Genomic DNA, 18,784 nt, shown 5'->3' on the forward strand with positions numbered 1-18,784 from the left:
CTATCCATTATGACATGTAGGCATTTTTATATTTATGTACACAGTAATAATCTTTTACATTGAAATCTTTTTTAATATCTTTTTAAAATTTTTAATATTTGGCATGTTTGTGCACTGCTGCGCATCCATGTGTGTGTGCGCCTATAGGCGCATATTAACAACGCGCTCTTTAAATAACAAAAAATAAATATTGTGTGATTGACTTTAGACCAGGTTTCAGTCTATTTCATTTGCCTCAAAATATCCAAGCGTCAGTAATGCACCTAAACACACCTTTTCAAACCAGCACGCCCATGGGCGCACAAATGGGCGCAACGCCATTTGCTATTTAAACAACATGGCGCATGATAGGGCCCGAAAAGTCCCAATAAAGAGTATCTTCATCTGACTGTTTATCTCATCTCATTATCCATCTACTGTAGGTTGTGTGTTTACGGGCTGGACAAAAAGGCTTGCCTCAAAACTGGAGTTGCAAAGGGGTGGAAAATTTCCAGAAACTTTCCATGAGAACTTAATCTGTGGAATCTTGGGAATATTCCAAATTAAAGCCTTTACAGGAATTTATGACAATTTTACTGTAATTTGTAATTTTACTGAAAATTTGGGAATATGTTTCATATTAAACTATATCATATACATACATAAATATAAACATTTTGTTTGGTCATAAGCTGACATGCATGCAAACTAATAGATTTTAAAATGGACATTTTTGGATTTTTTATTTATTTTATTTATTTTTTTATTTTATTTTTTTAAACTGTAATACTTTTTACTTTTTTTAGGATTCTTTGTTGAATAAAAACTTAGAAAGAACAGCATTTATTCAAAATATTTTTTTCTAATATAAGTCTTTACTATCACTTTTTATCAATTCAGCACATCCTCACTGAATAAAAGTATTAATTTCTTTAAAAGAAAGAAAGAAAGAAAGAAAACTTTAAAGTATATTAAAAGTGTTTCACATAAATTCCTGTTAATTCCCATGGAAAGTTTTCAGCCTTGAAAATTCCTGGAATTTTGCAACCCTACACAAAACTGCACGCAGAAGCTTCTGGCACTGGAGACCAACAACTACAGCAGCACTTTAATATTGGATCAGATTCCAGACATTGAGAAATGACCTGCACAAAACAACAGTTTGTTATTAAACGCTGCTTTACACTCAAACGTGTATCAGCAGAATCAGTGGAAGCAGAACATGTTTTGAGGATGGAGGGTAAATACCTGAGATGACTGAACTGATTGAAATCTGCTGTAATAACAATTAAACAGCAGATACACAGATTGTCACAAACTTCCAATATTATAAAATAAAAATGTAAAATGTGGAACCAGTACAAACGTCAGTTCTGAACAAGAAACAAGAGGTTTCTTGTTAAGATTGGATTATTCTGGAAAATTACACAAACATATGCGTGCGTTATAATCACTATGGGTTTGTGTCTGTTGATTCTGTTGAATGTAGTGTAGACTGTAGTGGCTCTGTATTCACCATCAGCTCATCCAGAGAAGGGCAGACTGACATCTAAAACCTGAAAGCACATACAATCAAATGTGTGACATTATTGCGTTATCCACTTTAGAATAACTAAAACAAACTATTTGCACTATTAGGCAGAGATTATGAACTAACCCTGTGACATACTATTTTTTAAAGTTCTTTTTTTCACTATTTATATTGTGATTTTGCATCCAAACCAACATGGATGATGACCCTTGACCCTTATCCATAATCCTGTATGAATGCCCTCTTTCTGTTATTGGGAGTTTTATTTATGACAACTAAAGTAATGATCAATTTACCATTATCTCCTATTTGCAATTGTCATTATCTTAAAATACATAATTTCATGAATAAAAAGACAACTTATATGTGTACTAATAATGTGATTACATGGCATACATGCGATTATTCCAAAAATCAGAGTAAGGCCTTAATTGACCTATAGGTAAACCCCGCCCCCTTAGTTACTGTTGTTCACTAGGACAAACAAACAGAGTTGCTAACTGTGACAGCTGTTAGTGTGAAAAGATTGTCCCAAGATGTTTGGATACATTTTGGACAAAGAAGGACCACCTCTCGTCAAGGAGCATTCAAGTGGGACTTAACTATGCCATGGAAAGAAATATAAAATTTTAAAATAAATATTGTGGGTAACAAGTAGGGCTGTCATTAACGATTATTTTGGTAATCGAGTAATCTGTTGATTATTCTGACAATTAATCGAGTAATCGGATAGTTATTATTGTAGCAATAAAAATAGACCTAAGTGAACAATAGCCTTTAAAATGACTTAAAATACATATATAATAGCAATGAGACAATAATAATGAATTTAAATGAAGTATCAAAAACAAGTAATCATATGGTTTTATTGAACAAACTGTTAAAATACATAATGAATTACAAACAACAGAGCTAATGTGCATTGCGCATTATAACAAATGCCTGCAGAGGGCACCAATGGCCTGACAATTGTTTTTACACTTTTAATCGCGTCTAATATTGACTCAACATTTAATTAAAATGTGGACATTTCAAACACTTAATCTTTAATATTGGGCCATTTCTCTTTTATTAAATAGTAGTGTTCATGAATTCTTAATAGCATTATGCTTTATTATGAATTTTAAATGGGTTTAATATATGGAATGCGCCACTTCCGGTATTTTGCAGGTTACTCGACACAGGCAAAATGCGACCGAGGATTTTTAAAAATCGAATACTCGAATAGAATCGAGGAATTGTTCCAGCCCTAGTAACAAGATTAATTGAGAAGTGAGGGTTTACAGATCACAATGCAAGCGGGAGAAGACTCATGTTACAATCGCAGATGACATCCAGAAATCAACACTGTTCATGTACCGCAGGGTATGATTAAATTAACATTTCCATTTAATTGTTGCATGAGTTAAACTCTGTAGGACTGTAACCTAAGTTTGATACCTCTGCTATAAACAGAATCAAACTCTTTTTAAACATGTTTATAATGGGAAAATAACTGTTACAAGTTAGAAACTACATTAACTTTTCAAACCATTTAATCATACTCACTTAAGCATCTTCAGTTCATAATGTGGATCATCCTTCAGAACAGAGAGGAGCTTCACATCTGAGACTCTTAGTTTATTTTTAGTCAGATCCAGTTCTCTCAGGTGTGAGGGGTTTGATCTCAGAGCTGAAGCCAGAGCAGCACAACCTTCATCTGTGACACCACAATGGTTCAGCCTGTAGAGAACAATGACACTCTTCAGTCTCTCAGTTCAGGATCTACAGCAGAAACTTCACGATCAGAAAGAGAGATTTAATACACAACATGATTAACAGGTCCAGTCTTTTTTAAGTCTTTATACTTTCTCCTAAAGACCATCTGCTGACTGCACACACCTCAGAGTCATTTATGATCAATGCGCTTGCCACTATACTATTTTTTGAAAAAGGGCAGTTTGGAGAAAAAAATCCTATAAACCAACAGAAAGTAGTAAGATGGCAGTGAGATGGATCATATGATTTTTGTTTCTATGTCAAACATGTCTTGGGGAAAAAAAGAATAATAGTGTGAAAACTATGGATGATTATATTAATATTAATAGCCTACAGTTAATGATTTTTCTGGGAAAACAAGCTACCATATGCACAAGAAAATTTGACTCTAAACCATAATCTCATCTATTCATATTTTATTATTATTATTAGTAATATTATTATTTATTTTATTTTTTTACTTTGGTCCATAAACTCAAACTCAAAGATATAAGATAATAATAATAATAATAATAAAAAAAACGTTGTTATATATTTTATAAATTAGTTAACAAGACATCAGTTACAACTCAGGTGGGAGTAAAGCAGAAGCCATTGCTTATTTCACCACTTCTCACAATTTCAAAATTTGTATTCATTCATTCACTTTTTACTTACTAACTGTTTATGTTCCTATGGGACTGAATAATAAGAACATTTAAATTGGTTTTGTTTTATACAGCATCCAAAAGAAAAAGGTATCAGACAAATCTTTGTATTTAAGCATTTAAACAGTTTTATCATCTTAACATAACATAAAAACAAAACACTTGAAATGAAAAGCAATGTGTTACATGTACGTGGGAAGGAATGACAAAGCAGGCTAGAAACATACAAATAAACAATAGACCAATTATATGTTTGTAAACATCCGGGATGTGCGCACATCTTGGTTGCTTGAAACCCAGTGAGAGATAGTATTTACGGATAGAAAATTGCAGAGATACAAAATAGTTAGATTTTAAAAGATTATAGATTATTTTGATTAGATGTTATTTTCAAATTGTTGTCCACATATTACAAAAGCTTGTCACCCAGCGATAAGCACAGTTATTGAACAAAATTAACGTTGGTTAGTGGGATACGTCTGATCCATTTGCCATACCACCTTGCCAATGGGTAAATGATGAAACGAAATTGCCAACATCCAGTGGCCATATAGATATATAATTACCTCATTGATACTCCAAGTGTTTATACCCGGGAAAAATTTTAAGCGTACAACTTCGTTCGGTGTGGTCATGTCCAAGACATACAGTTTTATGATTACCAAGTTGAAAACTTTGTAGTGCTGAAGATGGAGGTTCTGCCTAGCCAAAGACAGGGTAAGAAGACGAAATTGTACAAGGCCTGGGTTATCGTCAACAAGACAAAGAACTGTATTCTCTCTGCGAACTGCACCTGCACCTCCCAGTCACTCGTCAACAAAATGGTCGAAATCAGATTAAGGATTACTTCACATTGCTTGAACAACTGTGTGATGGTAATCACAGAAACTTGGCTGGATAGCGTTGTTCCCGACACGGCAATCACGCTAGCGGGCCGCTCTGTTTACTGAGCAGATAGAACTGCTGACTCCGGTAAGAACAAAGGTGGGGGAGTGTGTATATACACTGTTAGAAATTTTTGTATGTAACTGTATATCACCCAGTATAATACTGAAAATTCCCTTTGCAGTAAATAACTGTAATAACCATTGCATTATGGGAATTTTCTGTGACGTCAGACCCCACATACTGAGACTGTATTTTTTAAAATTGCTGTATACCACTGTATTTGTTGTAACTAGGGTTGTAACGGTATACCGGTTTATTGGGATATTGACATGTAAGATTATCATATCATGCACCTTTGCTTATCCGCGGTTTTGAAAAAAAAAAAAAAAAAAAGAAACCAGATCTCACCCGCGCTGCCGTGTATATGCAACTTCTTTCCGCTTGACTGCTTAGACTCCACCCATACCTGCACAGCGGCGAAAATGTCCGATACAGAGGCTGCAAATTCTAATATCTATCTCCCGCCGAAAAAAAATTTAAAATCTGCAGTATGGGAATATTTTGGGTATCCGAAAAATGATCGTGGGGTTGTCCTTGAAGATGGATATCCAGTTTGCAAGAAATGTGGACGAAGAGTGGCCGCAAAAGGAGGAAATACGTCGAACACGTTCTCCCATATTCGCGAACACCATCCCTCCATGAAGATAAAGGTAAGTTCCATTTATAACTTAAAGCCGTATTATTTCTGTGATGCAGAGGGAATCCTGGAATCCAGTCATGTAATTGGAGTCAATTACAGTATAATACAGATGCCATGTAAAATGTGCGATTTGATAGATAGATGGATGAATAAATCAAAATATAGCTGTGCAGTAAATCAAATCGCGATGTGCGTGTCTGTGAATATACAGCGCAAAAAGGCTGCCATATATTGTAATTATATATTCTGTGTCTCTGTATGAATGAGCAGTGCCGTTTTGCCTAGTAGATCTAGTACACACTCAAGTACGCATGATGCTCATGGTTTTTAAAGCGTCTGCTGTCTCACTTACTATGTGAAGACGTGAACACATGAACATATCCAGAGCTACTCTCAGAGAACACTTAATGATCATTTTATAATTTTATTTAAAAGAATAATCATCAAATACACTAACTGAAAACTCATAGGTGTTTAGTACAACCTGTCCAAAAAAAAAAAAAAAAAGTTTGGTTTAGCCTGAAGAAGTAATGACTGAAATATATTACTGTTGTGTATAGCTTTTTTGCCCACGTTTTAATTTAGTAAACCTCTCGTGTAGAGAAACAAAAGTTGTTACATTTCATCTGACTGCATTTTAAATAATATATTTTGTATTGAATTATAGAATCCAGACCAATTATATCAGACAACTCATCCAAGTTATAGCCACATTTCAGTTCCTTTTACATCCATGTTGTTGGTTCATTATGTGGTTATATGTAGTAACATGCTAATTTTTTTTACATGCTAATCATGTTTATAATTCTGTTAATTCTTTACAATAAACCATGCTCAACCAAAAACCATATCTCTTTTTATTCATTTAAGGGTCATTGTAGCTGATGATTATAATATTAATAATGATAGTTTAATACCGTATACCACGAAACCGCGAAACCGTGATATTTTCTGAGATGATTATCATACCGTGAAAATCTCATACCGTTACAACCCTAGTTGTAACAGCCTCATTGGCTGCATTCTGTTGAGGTCGTTTTATTTCCCTCATTTATTATATTTGGATTGACATGATTTGCCCTACACCGTGTCTACAACGCCGCAACAGCTTGGGACGGACTACTACTGGATGTGTGTTGCATTGCTTGTAATGATTGGAAAATCCATTTGTCCTTCATGTAAGACAGTGCGAGAGCTTGAAGTACATCTGTAAGTCAGAAATATAACGGGGCATTACTTTACTGTAAGCTTCCACTATAGATAGTCTATTTAATGGGTTCTGTATTGTCTTTTGTCAAGTCGTGCTGCACCACCATGTACGAGGAAGATGCTGAAGCAGCAGGGCAGCACTGCGGCGATTGCCCGGGGATGAACCCACGAGAGTAGGAGAGTTCCGGAGAACATCTACACTGTAAAAAAAACTATTTGTTGAATCAACTTAAAATTATTTGTAACCTGACTGCCTTAAAATTTTAAGTTCAGTCAACTCAAAAAAAGTTTATTCAACTTGAAATGTTAAATTATAGTAAGTGACAACTTAGATATTTGAATTGAATCAACTTAAAATTTTAAGGCAGCTGGGTTACTTACCCATCTGTTAAGTTTAGCAAACACAAACATCTTAGTACAACTTAACATTTCAAGTTGAATAAACTTATTTTAGTTGACTGAACTTAAAATTTTAAGGCAGCAGGGTAACAAATTATTTTAAGCTGACTCAACAAATTGTGTTTTTTATTTTTTACAGTGTACGCTGTGTTGGGGTTTCCTTTTAAAAGTGCGTCATTTCTACTTGTTTTTCAGAGAAGACATTTCTGTCACTAACAAAGTGGATGGTGATCAAAGGTGATGGCCATGTTTTGGAACAGCACCTGGGTTTTTCAGATGGCTGTGTATTCTTTGGCTGCATGTCCTTTCTCCATTTCTGTTTCTTTGTGAGGATAAATCCAGAGGATACAACATAATGCACTGCAAAACATCCTAAGACAGAAGAAATGGTGAAGCTGCACTGTTCCAGTAGTGGAAGACTGTATTTTTAAATGTTATACATGTACTGTTTTAAATAAAGCATTTGATATGTTGTAATTATTGTGTCTGTTTTAACTGAATGCCAGTTGTACCTATGTAGAGTATAAATAAAATAAAAAATTGAACAGAGTTCAATAAGAATATTTTGGATCAAGTGTACACTAACATCGCAGGAGCCTATAAAGCTGCCCCATTTCCACACCTTGGCCTTTCCGACCACATCTCCATACAACTGACTCCATCTTACTGACCTCTCATCTGCTGAACAAAACCAACTCTTAAAACTGTCCAAGTCTGAAGTGAAGAGTCTACGTCAAGGCAGCAGGACTGTTTTGAAAACACAGACTGGGAGTTGTTTGCTCAGAGCACAGACCTGGAGGACTATACTTCATCTGTTTGGCATACATAGGTTTTTGCACTGACATTGTGCTAATCACCAAAACCAGCAGGATGTTCCCAAACCAAAAACCATGGTTTGACAGGAATGTGCAGTCTCTGCTCAGGGCAATGAATGCTACCCACAGGTCAGGGGACAGGCTGGCTTACAGTAATGCCCGAAGAGAATTGAAGAAAGGCATTAAAAAGCCAAACACAGATACCAGCAGCGTATAGAGGGCCACTTCAAAAATAACAAACCCCGCAGCATGTGGAGAGGCACTGAAGCCCTGACGGACTATAAGAACAGCACCACAATGACACCACACTTCCTGATGCCCTAAATCCGTTCTTTGCGCGAATTGACAATCACACCAGCAGAGGGGAAACTCAGACAGCACCACCATCCAGAGAGGAGCCAACACTCGTCTTTGAATGTTATCAGGTGAGATCCACTTTCAGAGGGACTGACATCAATAAAGCGGCAGGACCAGGCAGGATACCAGGCCGTACATTGAAGTTATGTGCTGATCAACTAGCCGGGGTGTTTACCAATATCTTCAACCTGTCTTTGCAGCAGGCTGTAATTCCTACATGCCTCAAATCCACCACTATTTTTCCATTGCCAAAAAACAGTAAAGTGTCTGAACGACTGTCGACCAGTTGCTCTGATACCAATTGCTATGAAGTGCTTTAAAAGGCTTGTCCTTTCTCACATCAAAGCCACCATCCCCACTGTTCTGGACAGCCATCAGTTTGCCTACTGTAGGAACACATCAACAGAGGATGCAATCTCATTCGTACTTTACACCAGCTTATCACATCTGGAGCATCCCAACACGTATGTTAGGTTGTTATTTGTAGATTTTAGTTACAATAGTGCCCCATAAACTGGTGTACAAGATGAGCAGTTTGGGATTAACTTTCAAACTCTGTATATGGATTCTGGACTTTCTCACAAACAGACCACAGAATGTGGGCAATCACACATCATCCACTCTTATTCTGAATACAGGAGCACCACAGGGTTGTGTCCTCAGCCCATCTCTTTTTACCCTATTCACTCATGACTTCAAACCCATCCACTCCTCTAACACCAAAGTAAAGATTGCTGATGACACCACAATAGTGGGACTGATATCAGAAAACAATGAGATCTACTACAGAGAGGAGGTTCAGCATTTGGTTGAATGGTGTGTGGATAGTGACCTGGTTCTGAACACCACTAAAACAAAGGAGATCATTGTGGACTATAGAAGAACCAGGAAAACGACACCTCCACATAAATGGTGATGAGGTTAAGAAGGTTAATGACATCAAATTCCTGGGTCTACATTACAAAGGATTTAACATGGACTATGAACACTTTCCACTTAGTGAAGAAAGCCCAGCAGAGGTTTTTCTTCCTGAGAAAGCTCAAGAAGGCCAAAGTATCATCTCAGCTCTTAGTGAACTTCTACAGAAGCACGATTGAGAGCATTCTCTGTCACTGCATCACAGTGTGGTACACCAGCGGCATAGCAGAGAACCGGAGGGACCTGGCCCAGACAGTTAAGACTGCACAAAGGACTGTCGGACCCAACTCCCCAACCTCGACATAGTCTATGCTAGCCGCTTACACAAGAGAGCTAGTAACATTATCAAGGATCCAACCCATCCAATATACAGTCTGTTTGTGTCCCTTCCATTGGGCAATAGATACAGGACAATAAGGACATACACTAACAGACTGAGAAACAGCTTCTTTTCCAGAGCAGTAGCCTGTATTACACCCCCTCCCCAAAAAACACACACACAGAGCTGTTGAGGATTGAAGGTGGAATCATATTAAACCAACTGATTGCCCCCTTCCCCAATGTTTACAGAACGTTTTCATAACTCATAATAATATTATTATAATTACTATTATTATTAATATTGTGTAATATTTCCTTATTTTTAATCATTCTTTGCACTAATGAACACGCACTGCACTTTTTTTTCACTGTATATAATATTTTTTATAATTCAGTGAAAGCATATTGTTTAATGTTTGTCTATTTCTAATTTTCTTTCTACTTTTCTTATTGTTGCTGTTCTCTCTGAGAGCTACCAAACAAATTTCGTTGTCTCACTACAATGACAAGTGTTTACCTTTATGGTTGGGTATGTAACTAAAATTTACTATCTTAAATTTCACTATTTTCATTCAGTCTCAGCAACAAAATTTAACTGCTTATTTGCTGAAATCAGGTGTATGTATAGCCTAAAGCACAATTTAAACCAATGTGTTTCTAATTAAAACATTTAAACATTTAAACATTTAAAACATAAAATTATAACATTTTGTGCAGGTTAGGGTCATGCTGCAGCCATGCAGCTGTACTTATGTTTAAAGTTAAGCTATGGGTCAGGATAGGAAAGATGGAGAGATGTTGTACTTCAGGGACAAATATGTGGATCCAGCCATCCAAGAGAGAGGTGAAACCAGCCAGACTGAGTGAGATCAGCTTCAGAAAGGCTAAGAGTAAAGACACTCAACTGCAGCCAGTTAGAGTAAAGCATAGAAAGAACAATGTATTAGAGATCAGGTCATGTACATATAACAAGCAGCTATTAATTATATATATATATTTTTTTACTTTTTTTCATTAATTGACCTTTTAGTTGCAATATTGTACAAATAAAGCTTCTGAGGGTGTATTAACTCCGGCTGTTCCAAGGTGTTTTTGCATTGAAAATTACATTATTTCTGAGTTTTGCTGACCTATATTTTGTCCTTACCTTTTTTGATTATTTTGAAGCAACGGAAGAAAATGAAGCCTTGAAAGATGATGAAGCCTTGAAAGTAGCAAAACACATTTCTACAGGTGTCCCAGTGTGTGACCACCTTTGAACAGCCTGTATTAATAAGTAAATGTTGTTTTTAACTTTGGCAATTTGCAGCTTACTTTTGTACAATTCACTGGACTTGAACTATTTAAATAAAACTACAAACTGGAGATGTTCTTAAACTTTTGACCAGTAGTGTAATTAATGTAAAAACATAAGTTATAATCAGTGCCATGTAACTATTAAAGGATTATTTCACTTCCAGAACAAAAATGTACAGATAATTAACTCACCATGTCATGCGAGATGTTCATGTCTTTCTTCAGTCATAAAGAAATTGTTTTTTGAGAAAAACATTTCAGGATTTTTCTACATACAGTGGGCTTCTATGGTGCTTCAAAGGGGTCTAAATGATCCCAGCCAAGGAAGAAGGGTCGTCTAGTGAAACGATTGGTTATTTTCTGAAAAAATGTACAATTTATACAATTTTTAATGTATATGTTAATGCACGCGTACTTTGTGCACTCCTGTTCAAGACAGTTAGGGTATGTCCAAAAACTCCAACCTTATTTTCTCCTCCAACTTCAAAATCATCCTACACCGCTGTTTTACCTTTTTTTTGTAAAGGATGTTTGACTTTCTTTGCACATTCACTTAGTTAACACTGGGTCAGTACTTCTGCAGCAACGTAGGACAATTTTGAAGATGGAGGAGAAAATGAGATGGGAGTTTTTCGACATAACCTAACTGTCTTGAACCGGAGTGCACAGAGTAAGCATATGCATTGCAGAGCTAGACAAGACGAGCATTTGTGGTTAAAAATTGTATCAATTGTACATTTTTTCAGAAAATAACCAATCGTTTCACTAGACAAGACCCTTCTTCCTTGGCTGGGATCATTTAGAGCCCTTTGAAGCTGCATTTTAACTGCATTTTGGAATATATATATATTATATATATACATTATATATATATATATATATATATATTTCTTTACAAGAAAGAGATGAACATCTTGGACGACAAGGGGGTGAGTAAATTATCTATACATTTTTGTTCTGGAAGTAGCTAATCCTTTAATGATATTATATCTAACCAGCTTTGACTGCAATGTGTATTAAAATAAGTTATCTAACGTTTATTTTTTAGTGTATTCACAACTGACAGATGAGGACGTTGCAGAACTGAATGAACTGGAACCTGATGCAGCTGTGCTAACTAGCATTGAATGCAGTGAGACAGATTCCACATCAGAATCTGACACAGAGACCGGAGACCTGCCAGAGCCACTGGTAGCTCTGTATGATGCCAATCTGAGATGCCTCAGCCAAAATGAACTGCAAGAGAGGAGTAAAGAGACCTTTGAAAAACTAGGAAAGGAGTTTACTAATGAGCTGTGTGTTCACCTTGAGCTTACGACTAAAAATCAGGCTCACTCATAGGCATGGCACTTGACACAGGACTGGAAGGATAAAGAGCACAACCCTAAACTGTGTGTGCACTGTAGTAACTGAGAGCACTAGAACAAACCTTGTTAAACAGGTAATGCACTACAACAAACAAGAGTTGTCCCATGTCCCTACAGTACTTTGGGGAAGGGATATGGAGGACACAGCCAGGAGACAATACACAGAAATAATGAAAACAAAACATCTAAACTTTGACGTGGAGCTCTGCGGGCAGATGGAATAGCAAACTGTACCTGCTGTGGGAAAGCAACTGTAGAGATTAAGTGCCCCTACAAATACCGTGATGGTCTGACAGGGAGTAGTGAGGACACAGAGTTCCGTTTGGACAAAGCACTGCAACTAAAGAAGAATCATGAATATTACTAGGGATGCACCATACTGAGCTCCTGTACTCGTACTCGTTAAAATGCCCCGATACCAAACGCCAATACCACATCATGTGACAAGTGCGTATGCAGGCAAAGAAACACCGACAACAGAACAACAGGCAGCCGAATGAAGTCATTAGAGATTAAGGATGTCTACGAAGTATGTGTATGTAAGTAATATAATGTTAAACATTCAGTATTAAGCTTGTATAACTGGACCGCGTCAGCTGATAGGCAAAGCACGGAGACTGGATTGAGCGCGCGGCGGCCAAGATGTGCGGGCTTGTCCAGTTAATATCCCACCTTGACATCACTGGAAAGTTTGTAGTTCGGTGAGAAATGTCAAAAACAATTGAAGTAAATCAATGCACAAGTTATTTAACGGTATAGATAGAGAGGGAGTGAGAGAGAGAGCGCGAGACAGCGAAAGAGAGAGAGCGCGGCTGTTGCGTGATCTTTACTGATGTTCGCATATTTAGCACACACATCTTTTGGATTAAAACAAATTCGTAGATATAAAAAAAATATATAGAGAGAGGGGCATTCGCTATAAACATCGTTTTTTTTTCAACCTTAAGCATACACGAATGTCCGGCGGAAGTGAAACTATAGCAGGCTGTGTGAAATGCGATAGGCAGTACTGTACTTGCGCATGTTTTGCTTGCTTCACGAGTGATTCTCCATTATTTGAGTCGCTTTGGATTGTAGCCCAAATAGCAGCATATTTCAGATAAAAAAACGTGACTTATATTTCTGAAAATATCAGAGTTAGGAGATTCATAATGAGTGGTTCGCGTGATTACAGTACTGAGCAATTGAGCAGTTTAATGCTATTAAATTGAAGATGATGTACCATACAGCAAGAAAAAAACAAACAAACAAACAAACAGTCAAAGTAACAAAACACATTTTAATGGGCATAATTAAGTGTAAAAATAAAAATAATTAAGGGATATATAGTCAACCCAAAAATTATTCAGACAATAGATATACACCATCTTTTGACAATTTTTGATATATTTTTTTTTACTAGTGGGTGCAGGACACAGTTTATTATAATGGGTTCTAAATACATTTTGGTTTGACTGTATCTATTTGATAAATAAAGTTGACCAACTATCATTATACATAATCTTTTAGTTTCTGTACCCTATATTTTACAAATCTACTGGTAAATTTTAAAATATCGGTATCGGTACTCGGAATCGGCAAGTACCAAAAATAAAAGTATCGGTATCGGGTGAGTACTGAAAAAAGTGGTATCGGTGCATCCCTAAATATTACCATCAAGTGCAGCTTCACATGTATGTATGCAACACCCAGTACTGCGACTTTGTGGTTTGGACAAAGCAAGATGTTACTATCAACTGCATCAGCAGAGATGAAGAAATGCTGCAAGCAGTCCTGCCTAAAGCTGAAGTGTTTTTCAAACAGAGTGTTTTGCCTGAACTGTTAACGCGCAACATGGATCCACTGATGCATGCACCTACAGTTTGCCCACACTGTCAAAGGCCAGACTTTGGGATAATGATTGACTGTGCAAAGTGCAAGAACCATTTCCACTACACATGTGCCAGTGTAAGAAGAAAGGTTGTGGATTGGTATTGTGAACAGTGCCAAAAAAAAAAAAAAGAAGAAATCAGAATGAAAACTTCGAAGCAAATTATATAACTGTATTATTTTAATGAAAATAATCGACCGTTTTGCTAGATAAGACCCTTCTTCCTCGGCTGGGATAATTTACAACTGCATTTGGGATCGTTTGAAGCCGCATTTAAACTGAATTTTGGAAGTTCAAAATCGGGGCACCATATCAGTCCACTATATGGGGAAAAATGCTGAAATGTTTTCCTCAAAAAACATAATTTCTTTATGACTGAAGAAAGAAAGACATGGACATTGTGGATGACAAGGGGGTGAGTAAATTATTTGAAAATTTTTGTTCTGGAAGTGGACTTCTCCTTTAACATTGCACACTTGCTTGGCCACTTGATGAGAGGCTTTAAAGTTGCAGACATAACTGGGAGCCAACTTCTTAAAATTGTAGAGATGTGTTGGCACCGATAGCCTTGTGGTTAGTGCGCTGACATATAGCGCAACTGTGCTCGTGGCGACCCAAGTTCGATTCCTGTCTCAAGTTCCTTTGCTGATCCCCTTCCCCTCTCTCTGCCCAGTACTTTGCTGTCATCTCTCTACTGTTCTGTCCATTATAGCCACAAAAGCCCCCCCCAAAAATTTGTAGAGATGTTACATTCTGTGACATTAAATCTTGTTGCTGAGCCCTAATATTAGTTTAATTAGGATGGCTAATAGATGGTCCTCCAGGTTCATAAAGCCACGCACCTTTACACTGTCTTTAAGTTTGTGAAGCAACCACTCAAAAATTACACTGGTCAGATCTGTGAAAAACAGAACATGCACTGCTTTGCTCTTGCTAGAGCTAAAGGAAAATTGTGTTTTTCTAAAAGTCCTTCCTTTAGTTTCTCATTCTCAGATTTCAGTTTGTCGTTCTCCAAACACAGGTTGACACACTCCAGATCATCATGGAGAACCTTTGGGACTGTGGCTTCTGCAATAGAGATTAGATTGTAATTGACTTAAATTAAAAGATGAACTGTCACTTGTCTTAGTTTAGCTTTTCTCTTTTATTTGATAGATGTTTTTAAACATCATGTGCTGAACAGAATGTTCGACTTCATTCGCAACACAGATCTGCTGTATCGAACAATATATAAACAGGGTGACCTGATTCATCCTAATAATGACTGTCCTACATTAGTTAAGATATCACAAGTTTTTACCAGTGCAAGGACCAGCACCATGCTCCATTCTGCAGTCGCCTGAGGACAGGCAAGCTCCTGAGTATTCTGATGCAACCTCATCAGTAACATTATCTGGTGTAGAGCCCGACCGATTTATCGGCAGGCCGATATTAGGCATTTTCCAAACTATCAGTATCGGCATTTATAATGGCCGATAAATGAATATTTCAAAAATAAAATAAAAATGGATGAAACACCCTTCAACCATGTCATGAGTGTTGGCGTTGTATAGTTTGTCCACCAGAGGGCACTCTACACAGTCCCTGTTGGCAACACTTGTGTATAACGCGCCACACATCCTGCAACCTGCTGATCCAGCCAGAGTCGGGCAGAGAGAACCAGTTATCCGCGAGTGAGATCATCGGTGAAGTGTGTTCATGGTGAGTTGGTCACGAGACATACATTGCTTGAATAACAATTAAAAGAACATCCCCATCAGTTCTCTTAACTCAAATAAGCATGACAAAATTCGTGACTATCATGTCCAGTTTTGCTGCTGTTAAATAAGCCGAGAGTGAAGCGGAATTAGCTAGTAATTACGTTACGTTGTTACAGTGTAGTTGACTGACTGTCCTTTTAACTTTTGACAATGAGACTGAAGTATTTCTTTAATAGCGTGACAGTTATAGCAATGAGACGTATCATTTCTCCTTGGCCTGTTATATTGAAAATGTATGTTTTACAATTTTCAGTATGACGTTATCTATTGCTAAATTATGGCTCATCATAGACTAACTAACCACAAAGATAGCTAATGCCACTATCAGTGGAAGACCGCTAACGTTAACATTAATGAGCTTGGAAACCACAACGAACTTATTCTGCCTAAATAAAGTAATGATTACTGTATTTATAACTAGCATATCTCTAGTTACAGTCCCTGCATTGTAAAATGTAAGTTAGACTTGCGAGGAGTGAACATTTAGACATAGAGAAAAAGTATCAAACGTAGCTTGTGCATAAAAGTTAGCTTTTCTTTTACATGTGTGTGAAATCCAATGACGCCAAGTGTGCGTTGCAGACTGTCGTTCAGCCGCAGCATTAACGAGTCACATAATGGATTTAGATCGCTAAATAGTAGGTTTTAGAAGGCAGGCAGCAACTGATGATTGAAAATGGTTTGATGTAGCTTGGTGGAAAGAATTTAAAAAGTGCAGGTAAAGGGATAAGCAAGCTGACATTGTAATTATAAGGTAGCTTATAACCCAGCTAACAATTTATGGTTCCCAGAACGTTCTGGGAACGTTAGTTTTTGGTTCCCGAACGTTCCCTGAAGGTTCGTTTTTGGTTAGGTTTTGGTTCCCATGGAAAGTTTGCTTAACGTTCTGGGAACGTTAGTTTTTGGTTACACCAAACGTTCTCCTAACGTTCCCTAAAACGTTCTGCGTTAGTGGGGAAGGCAATGTAGGGACTAATTATTACACACGCACACAAACATTTAGGAGTGACCTTTATCTTGTTTAATGATAATATAAATGATGATGATAGTAATAAATAAGTTCGTATTTTTATACATTTTATTTATCATAACTTTAATATATTTTGATGTTCCTCTGTTCTGTTGTGACAATAAAAGAAACAAGTTTCTTTTTAAAATGCATTATCATATTATGTTAATTAAAACTCATAAATAACTACAAATAACTAATGTTAAGGAAATCTGTTAATGTTTTGTTGCGCGTTTCCTAAATTTAAAAAAAAAATAAAAAATATCGGCCGATATATCGGAATATTGAATTTTAAAACCAATAAATATTTGTATCGGTATCGGCCTTCAAAATCCTTTATCAGTCGGGCTCTAATCTGGTGGTCTGTGGGTGGCTTTTTTTTCTTTTCCTCTTAAATCTGATACACAGAGATGAGAGCAAACAGTCAGCCCAGAACACTTGTTTGGTAGATAATAGAGGTTATCATGTACCCAAATCAAGTCAAGTGCAAATTACATAGCATGCCTCAACAGGCAACAGGTCTGTGTGACGTAGGCTGATAATAGAGCTTGGGAATCTATGTCACTGCGCATTGTGTAGCGCGTGACACAAATCATATATATCTCAAAAGTCTATTTCGGTTGTGAGTAGTAACCTACTATAGCAAAAGAGTATTTAACTTGTAATGCTTTAGGTGAAATACATATATAAACCAATCAGAAGATCACAGGAACGGCTACAGGAGGTAGTGGGTATGAACTGAAGGACACAGGAGTCTGTAGTACAGTAAGTACTTTACTTTTAATAATGTTTTTTCCCCAAATTATATAGTAGGCCTTTTAAAAGAAAGCAATAATTAAATAAACAATAGGACAATAAGAACAAATCACTTTTGTTCAATGTAGGAAAAAAAATACAAACTCTTCAATTTCTCAGTAATCACAACTTACAGTGACACCAAATTCACTGTATAAAACGATACCTTTTTGTCCAAAACAAATGCTTTGGAAGTATGTCACAGTTCAGTTCAATTAGTCACTGATATCAGTTTTTCTTTGTTCCACAGTCACTTATCTCAAATTCAACAATGCATCTGTCCATTCACAGTTCCATCCGAGGAAAAGAAAAGCATCCTTCCGCAGAAAACGAAATAAACACGATTTCAGTCGCTGTTAATCCTCTTGACAACGCTCCTCCCCTCCTCTCCTAGTATTCGACTGGGTAGCTCGCCATCAACGGAACTTTCCGATGAATTCAAAAACCTGACCTAATAAAAGTCAGAGATGGCAACACATCATATGTTTATCTGGGTGCACAATACCCTTTAGGTAAGTGACTTCCTCACATTACAAACAGCATTAACATAATGACAATGTTTACAATAATCTCAAATTAACCTCTCTCTCTTTTTTTTAGGCTCACGTGTACTACGCTTTAAAGCCACGTGAATTACAGCTACATGTGAGACTAATTAACTCAACGAACATCTTTTACATTGCAAAACAACATACAAACAAATACAATTAACCGATACATTTTACAATTTCAATAAACATTTGAATTTGAACAACTGTTGTATGCCTTTTTCACAATAAACAACAATTAAATCAGCAACTCACCGCATCCAACACTTCTACACGGCAATCCACAAAATTTAAATCCTCTTCAAGAAAAAGAGTAACCGTATCTCTCAGATATGAAGTTCCCCTAATGAATTCCAAAGGGGTTTTAATCAAATGTGACTCTTTAAACCTATATTTTTCTGTTTTCTGTTTCACTTTTTCTATTTTCTGTTGTCTTCCGCTATATCGATAGCTCTCCCCCTCCCCCTAGCTTCTGCTGACTCAGCAGGGGCGGAGCTTCTAGGTTTTTTCTCAATGGCCACTTCTCCATTACAGCAGATTTAATTTATTTTATTTTTTCCACAATCATTATTTTTATTCTCACAGTATGATTTATTTGAAAATTGTATATCTATATC

General features: G+C 36.7%; 1 pseudogene; it reads right to left on the bottom strand.

Annotated features, from left to right (window-relative positions):
* Positions 1-18,784, bottom strand: part of LOC127181560 (NACHT, LRR and PYD domains-containing protein 12-like) — a 333,774-nt pseudogene that overhangs the window by 293,627 nt on the left and 21,363 nt on the right.

Source organism: Labeo rohita, chromosome 19 (genome assembly GCF_022985175.1).
Source record: "Labeo rohita strain BAU-BD-2019 chromosome 19, IGBB_LRoh.1.0, whole genome shotgun sequence".
Taxonomy (NCBI): Eukaryota; Metazoa; Chordata; class Actinopteri; order Cypriniformes; family Cyprinidae; genus Labeo; species Labeo rohita.